Here is an 8,440-nt window from a genome sequence, read left to right on the forward strand (position 1 = left end):
GCACACACACACACACACACACACACACACACACACACACACAGGGAAGGGCCCTTAAGCTAATCAAATCACACGGTGCAAAGGTAACTGTCATCCAAATGTAGATAAGTTGATTTTCAGGGTACTGAAGAGAACCAGAATGATTCCTTAGCGAGGCTTATTGATCCCACATGTTCATAATGAAGGCCAAGAAAAGAGCTTTATTAGAAGAAATGTGATATCCTCAGTGTCCCACGTAGGACTCATATCTCAGATTTTTGGATTCCAGCCAACGTGACATGCTGATGTTGTAAAGCACGTTTCAACACAAACGGGTCAAAGGACTTTGTAAAGCATCAGAAATGCTTTGGTGCCAAAATAAAAATGTGAGGGATAATTAAATATGAAATGTTTTGAGTCATACGGGATATGAAGACACCAACGATAACTCTGATTTTAACTTGAATAATGAATACGTAACATACTCAGCTGCTGTGTTTGCCGAGCTTAAAATGGAGACAGGCCTGAAATGGAAAGAAGGATATTCAAGTGAACAATGTCAAAAGGCCATACACTCAAACACACTTAAGAACAAAAGAAGTGATGACTGAGGAAACAAGTATGGAGACGTTTCTGTACTAAACAGAGGTCCAGAGGAAGCAGAGGGCACGACTACTTCCTTCTTCGTGTCTGTAAAAGCAGCGGCTGACATAACGGGTGTTAGCGGGAAAGAAAGGGATCGGCCGGTCGACATTCTCCCAAGTGGACGAGGTCAAACTCATATCTGCATTGTGACTGTCTGGCTGTTCAACATGGGTACATGAATGGAGATGAGGTACATGTAATCAAATTGTGCATTGTTCTTTGTCTAAAAAAGGGGAGGAATTACTATGCTAGTTTTCAGGGTTAGGGTTCCGTTCAGCTTGTGTTTTTAAGCCCAACTTCGAAAAAAGTTCAGTCTACTCTGACAAAATATGGCATGCACCAACGTTTTGAGGTTGACTCAAAAAGTTGGTGACTATACTCAAATGAGGGTTTGGTATATGAGCATGCATGAGGCATACAAAGAGGAGCAACATCTTAATGGCTTGTTGAATCTCCTGTTTTCCGATCTAGGCAGCTAACCAAAACTTTTTGGAGGGAATGCATAAGTACTAAATAAGTGCGTTTTCCCGACTTAAATAAAATGTATTTTGTGAGATAATGACTTTTCCTTGAGTTTGACGCATAGACATGTGCTTGTGTAGTAGACTAGTCTCAGTGTTTTTACAAGTGCATGTGTGGGTCATTTTGTGGCCCACGTCCCTCTCAAACACTCGGCGCTGCAGAATATGTAAACCATGTTACTTCAGTACGATAAATAGTTTACATCCACATTGCTCTTTCCTGCTGGCTCATTATTCCTACCCAAACAAACCCAGACCATTAATAAACTACACAGACAATTGCTCTTAAGTACATGCAAGGAGTATGTTGGAATCTCTTGTGCCAGTATGTTTCTGTTGAGGCAGGGGGATATTGATGAGCACATTTGACATTTTGTTTCCTTCTAATTAATTACCCCCAAATCATACCTTGGAGGGAAATGTTAAAAGCTGGACTGTACATTAGGTCACAACATCGTTATAAAAGATATATGAGGTCTTTAAGATCCAAGTGGATTTAGAATGAATAGAATGATGTTACTCCTATGTTTCCGTTCTACTGCTCAGGGAGTCGTCTTAGAGATCTGTGTGGCCAAGGAGAGCGAAGAGTGGAATTAAATGTTGAAAAGAAGAAATATGCCTCTGCTCTCCTACTGTGGGATTTGGGGTTAAACGTGTCTGTGTGGTCTTTCTGAGATTAAGTGGCAATAAAGGGAGTGATGGGTTAAACAGAATATGAAGTGGTTCGATTGCTAAATATGGTTTTGTCTCACTGGGCGATTTTAGGGAGTAGTCTTAAAATCGAGCCAGAATTTCAAATGGATTTTTTCAATCACTGCATTTATAGCCAATGTCATGCTCTTAGAAACAAAAGCTTGCAATGTTCTTTTGTAACCTTTTGAATATCAAGGGGATGTTGGCTGACCACAAATGCTCCTTCCTAGCGAAGCCAAGCTGCTGCTTCACACTGTTTTAAACTGACCACAGTGTCTTGGGGGTTAATAAAGGGTATGTATAGAATTGTAAACATCAAGTTATAACCACATTTGCTTTTAGACATATCTCCCATTAACATAAACAAACAGGAACATTACCAAGACTCTCCTGGCCTTGACAAATTGAAATACTGAAAGGATTTCCAAAAGAGTATGCTGATTTTGGCGAATAAAACAGGAGGAGAATGTGCGTCCAACAAAAGTTAATTGTCATATGAAGGTGTGGAAAAATAACAGCACAATTAATTCCCACGTTACAAACAATTGTACTGCCGGTTGAGTAAACATTTCCAGTCCAATGGTTTGACTAAAAGTTTATTTGACATCTGAATATGGACCCTTCCAACATATGTTTTCCAGATATTGGAAAGAAAAAAACATTGACTGCTGTAGCAGAGAAGGTGGAGACAAATGTATTTTTCAAGACATAAAAAAACTGTCTTATGGTAAATGTGGTCTTTATTTTGAGAAAAATCATATGAGCAGTAACAGGCTACAAATCATGTTCATTATAGTCTGAATTGTTTAACGTAAGTATAACCCAGCATCATAATTTGGCAGAGACGCATTCTTTATATGTAATTTGTAAATGTAATCAGGAAATTTGCTCAAGGACCAGGAAAATATCTCTCATACTATTTCTCTTCCAAGTTTATCCAGGACAGGCTGACAGTTCTGAACTCTGCACCTCTTTGCCACATCATCGAATACACGTTATTGATATTACTGTAGTGTAGATTAAACAGGGTTTGCAAAAATAGTGCACTGATGTAACCCTAATAAGGACCTAAAGGAAAAAATGGCAATGTCATATAAGAACCAACTAACTAAGAGGCAGCAGTATTATATTCTCCTCTCCTCTTTTGTTGAACGCCAATCTTTTTTTGTTTTAAATCTGAAAGACTAATTTTGATTTGCCAGAGTCGGAATCATCCACAGGCTAGCAATGTTTTTGGCGATTTGGGAAAACACAGCTTTTGGTTCCAGTACATCAACATAGCATGTTATCCTAAAACAAAAGTAAAGAGAAAAGTAAAGAGAACAGAGGAAGTTTGGGCCAAAATGTGATCGTTTTACTTGAAATGACTTCACTTTCTTGGTCGCAGCCAGTTTGTGAGCAATGTAAATGGAGCAAAGTGGAAGAGCTAACATGGAGCTAACAGCAAAGAGAGCTCCAGCTGCTCAACATGTTCTGTGACGAGTGACCCGGGCAGGGAGAGGCAAGTTTGGAAAATGGAGAGCAGTTTCCAGTATAAACAGCACATGTTCAGTGGAGGGAAGTCTGATTCTATAATACTAACAGGAAATGAGGACCAAAACATTAACATTTACACACACAGAACACACACACACACACACACACACACACACACACACACACACACACACACACACACACACACACACGCACTTGTACAAGGCTACAGTCAACTGGATCCAATACACAAACACAATCACAAACACAGAAATATCGTAAACGAAGTTCAAAGCCGGATAGCTGGATGAACCGGCCTCTTCAAGTCTTTGGTGTCAGCAGTTGTTTGATCCTCAAAGAAACATGTTTTCTACTCTCCACTGACTTCCAGAAGGCACTGAAAACACTCAGTCATGGCAAGAAACTGTTGCCAAAGTGCGTGAGAGGATTTCCCCCCAACATATACCAGCTACTCCCACCATCCTAAACAGTCGAATAATTATTTTAGGATTCCAAAAACTAAAAATCTGTCACCAACTTGGCTTTCTAGCGTAAGAGCTGCAACCAACCTTAAGCAACAGGTTGGCAGTGGAAACAGACCACACTGTGTCTCTTTCCTATGCGGCATTTCTTTCATCAATATTAAAAGAAGCTGCTGTGTCTCACCAAATCTGGGGCCGAAATACAGTATAGCTGTTCTTTGATGTATTATACCAGTATAAACAGTAACACATCACATGTTTTAATGGATTGGAACAAACATAATTTACCAATGCACAAGTCAATATAGAGAATGACTGCATAGTGCAACTTCAATAGTTAATGATTTAGTTCATTTTGTTGTCAACAGGAACATGGTTTTAGGGATTTCTGCTGCTTCTGAACAAACTTTACAATACTTTTGTTTTCCTACAGTACTGCAGGTACCAAATTGTCTGGCCCTTTCCCTCCAGTCTGTTACCCAGCAGTATTACCTATAACAAGTGTAAAGATATAACACAAAAAACACGGATTCTTTAGGGCTCTTTTATAAAGTCAGTCTAAATAAGTATTCTTGTTCCAACTATTACTCTGTGTTTTCTAATCTCTAAAGTCTTCTTTGAGTTTTGGAAAGCTCTAATAAATCAAACGTACTATGTTTAGGATTTAAAAACATTACATTCATAGACAACTATTTATACCAACATTTATAGATGGTAAGACATGAGGACACAAACCTCTGACCATAAGACGTATTGCTGCAGTATAACTTCTCTTTTTGTTGCAGTACAGTCTCTCACCTCCCTACACTCAGACACCCAAGATTCAAACTAAAGTGGAACCAATAACAGCTCTACTGATAAAGCCAAACCATGAGGGGAGGCAGATTACTGGCACTATCAAGCTTGTCTGTAGAGAAGAAAACACAGAACTAAGTGTACAAACCAGTGTTTTTAAATTCAGAGTACTGACTTGCATGCGCAATGCCTCATTTAGTTTTCTCAAAGCTGCATTATTCACACTCAAAATGGTTGATTTGTTCCCTCTGCTATCCCCGTTCTACGCCAGCAAAGTTTTGTTTGTGTTAAAACCCTCGGCTTTATTATGTAACACAATTGCAAAGCATTAGAGATGGAGGAAGCAACAAGCTGATTAGATAATCTACCCAATTATATGCAAACAATGCCGATCGAAGCAGAAAAATGTGTTAACAGTGAGAGCAAGACACTGCATGCTCAGGTGAATTCACTGAGTGCCTCCCTTCAGCCTGTTATTTATTGGTCCGAGCTGTAATTAATGATGGAAAAGGTCACAAGGTTGCGACTCTGGGAGGGAACGCTGTCATTAGATACAAGTTTAAGGTGGTAGACACGTGTTAGAAGGCTGTAAAGACATAGGCTTTCATTCAAATGTAAACAAAAAGGGCCGCTTTACTTTCATTTCTTCTCACTTTTAATGTCAAGTTGTGATATTGAGATAACAAAGACGTGCATGTGCTTCATGGACTGGTAATGTTGCTCTCCTTCTTTCTGTCTGTCTCTTATGTATTTTTTCTCCATCATCAAACACACACACAAACGTCCAAAAAAACAATGTCAAGACCTTTCACCTTTCAACAGCAAACATATGAGATGAAACATATGTGTGTGCCGTGTGCGTGACTTTTGCTTTGAAGATGCCAGAGGATACAGCAGTAATCAATCTGATTTGACACCTGAAAAACTCTGAAACTTAGAGACGTGAAGGAATGCAGAAAGATGCCGAAAAACATATCTCTCTGTTACTCAATTACACACACACACACACACACACACACACACACACACACACACACACACACACACACACACACACACACACACACACACACACACACACACACACACACACACACAAACATCTTTATGACTCCTCTGGCACTTGTAAGGTAGAGTTACATACATACTTTTATAAGACCTGTCTAATAATGCAAAGTGACTCCTCTCCGCTATGGACAGTACAGTATAGTGCATGGCAACGCACACATAGTGTCGTGAATGCCAAGCGCAGAGGAAACACCTAATAAAACTGATATAAGACACCCAAGACACACCTGCCACTTCAAACATAGAGAGCATATTCCCTTACATTATAGACACACACACACACCTTTTAACCCGTTCCAGATGGCGCTAGCTGTCCGATTTCTGCCAAGGCGGCACAAAACGTCACAGACCTATAACAACGTGTACAACAGTGTCTTCATCTTGTGTGTGTGTTTGGGTGAGTGTGTGTGTGGGATTTACTATATGTGTGTAAACCAGTAATTAGGGCAGGTTTATGTATTCTGTGCACCACTAAGGCCACTGGGAGCTTCTTCTCCAACTGGGACCAAATGTAACGACGTCTCAGTACATCAAAGAAAAGAGAGTTCATTCATTATTTTATTTTATTCGGCATTTATTTTCCTATTTCCTGTCCGTTTTTTATTATTGCTTGCTTTATTATTTTCAAGACTTTAAGAGCCTTACACTGCCCGAGTGTAACGTGTTAGAATGCGATAATTATCACTATATACAATGTACAGTACAAAGATGTATCTGAGATACTATGTTACAGTATGTACCAAAGTATTGAACATATTTACATTTGCCCTAAGAATGGTTATTATAAATGGGATCACAACATTGCAATCCATCCTACAATGGTCAAAAACATTTCACTGGCCAATTTTCAAACCTCAAGGTAGCACTGGATCAGCACCCAAGAGATCAACAGACACAATAGGCGTCATCCTCTGGGGACCATTAAATGTTTGAACAAAATATAATGGAAGTCAACCAGGAAGTTGTTGAGATATTTCAGTCTAGTCCAAAGAGGTGGGCCGACCAACAGACTGGCATTACCATACCCAGAGTGACACTTCTACAACACATTTCCCCTACATTACCCTCTTTACCTCACTAAATATCTTTCTTTCCTGTTAACAGTGTTTTAATAACATTCTCTTCCCCTTCTCTTTCTATTAGCTACCTTATACCATATGTTAACCACCTCCAGGCTAACAAACATAAAGCTGAGTCAGCATGCCTGAAGGGGAACGACTCAAGGTACCCTGGTCACTGGTTCTATTCAGTATATACATGTTTTTTTTCTTTACATTAGCTTCAGAATCATCCTTTCCTCATATATTTTGTCTTTAACATGATCGTAATAAGATGGCCTCTGCCCTTCCTTTGCTTGTTCTCTTCTTCAATTTGTACTCCCTCACAGAACTAATGAAATTCTTCATTCACTTACATTTACAATTTGCTTCTGAAAGCTTTCTGTGTCTCTGCACCTCTCTTTCCTTTCTCTCCATTAATAAAACAATGGCCTTTTTCATAGCAAAGTAGTTGATAGCTTACGGAAACATTTTAGGGGATGTGTGGGAGCAGTGTGGCACCAAATTGTCTAATTATGCCATTAACTTTAAGCTTGGTTTGCAAATGCTCAAGGCACATTCTGCACTCCCTATCACCACATATCTGATAGAGGAGATCCACAGAGCCAAACAGAGCTGGACGTGGAAACAGGATTCAGCTGATGAGTTGTCAAAATCGCGGAAAATCCAAAAACCACCTTGACAAGCTATGGTTTGGAAGATGCTCGTGCCATGCTGAGAGCAGCTTCTCTGAATTCACTGGAGGCATTTTGGCAAACAGTATAGAACGGCTCAACAGCGTAGGTCAATGCAGTCTATGGAAAAAGATGGGTCTGTTGGGTTTATTTTTGACAACAATGTAATATGTTTCAGTTATTGGAAACAGGGATGATCATTTAAATGGAGACACCAATACTGGTGGAAAGAAGACAGACAGACTGTCAGGCCATGGGCAAATAAATTCAACAATCAGCAAACAGAGCGGACATTGGCAACAGAGTTGGTTGAGTACTGGCAGGAAATATCTTTTGTCTGCTACAGAAACAAAGCAACTGACAAACAAAAATGAAAACTAGCCTCTGACTACAAGCTTTTTACTTCAAGGCTTTTAGCTAATGAGAAGCAGTTGGTAGGCTGATTTCTAGGTCAGGTGATTTCTGGACAATAGGAACTGGAAGACATGTAAAGGGCAGGTAACGCAGAACACGGTATTAATTAACTAGTTGGGAGCATTCATTGTTAACATGGCAACCCTGTAAAATAAAATAAAAAATTAACTATATTTTAAGAAAAGCTTATTTCTCCTCCTGATTTCGGTCGCAGTTTCAATGTGGTTTATGTTGTAATCAAAGCTCTTTGCTAAGGTTTAGTAAAAAGTCATGGTTTTGGTTTAAATAAGCTCATTTGCTATTGACTTGAACTACATACACATTTTTAGTAAGGGATGAAAACGTACATACTTGAGTAAAAATAAGTTTACTTGACATTTCATTTTACAAAGAACAGCATCTCCTGGGTAAAAGTCCTGATTGAGATTGATCTCCATCCATCCCGTCACTGATCTCCCCCTACGCCGACTTTAGCCACTACTTGGTGTATTTTTCATGTATAAAATGTGAACAGTTAGGGAAGAACATTTGTCCATTGAAAGCTAATTGACAACAGAGTGTCAATGTATGGTAAAGTCATTTTTAGAAGGCCAGGATGTTTAATATAAATTGTTAGAACAAGCAGGAATTAAAAG

The sequence above is a fragment of the Notothenia coriiceps genome, unplaced genomic scaffold, assembly GCF_000735185.1.
Source record: "Notothenia coriiceps isolate Sejong01 unplaced genomic scaffold, NC01 NC01_scaffold00032659, whole genome shotgun sequence".
In the NCBI taxonomy this organism is placed as follows: Eukaryota; Metazoa; Chordata; class Actinopteri; order Perciformes; family Nototheniidae; genus Notothenia; species Notothenia coriiceps.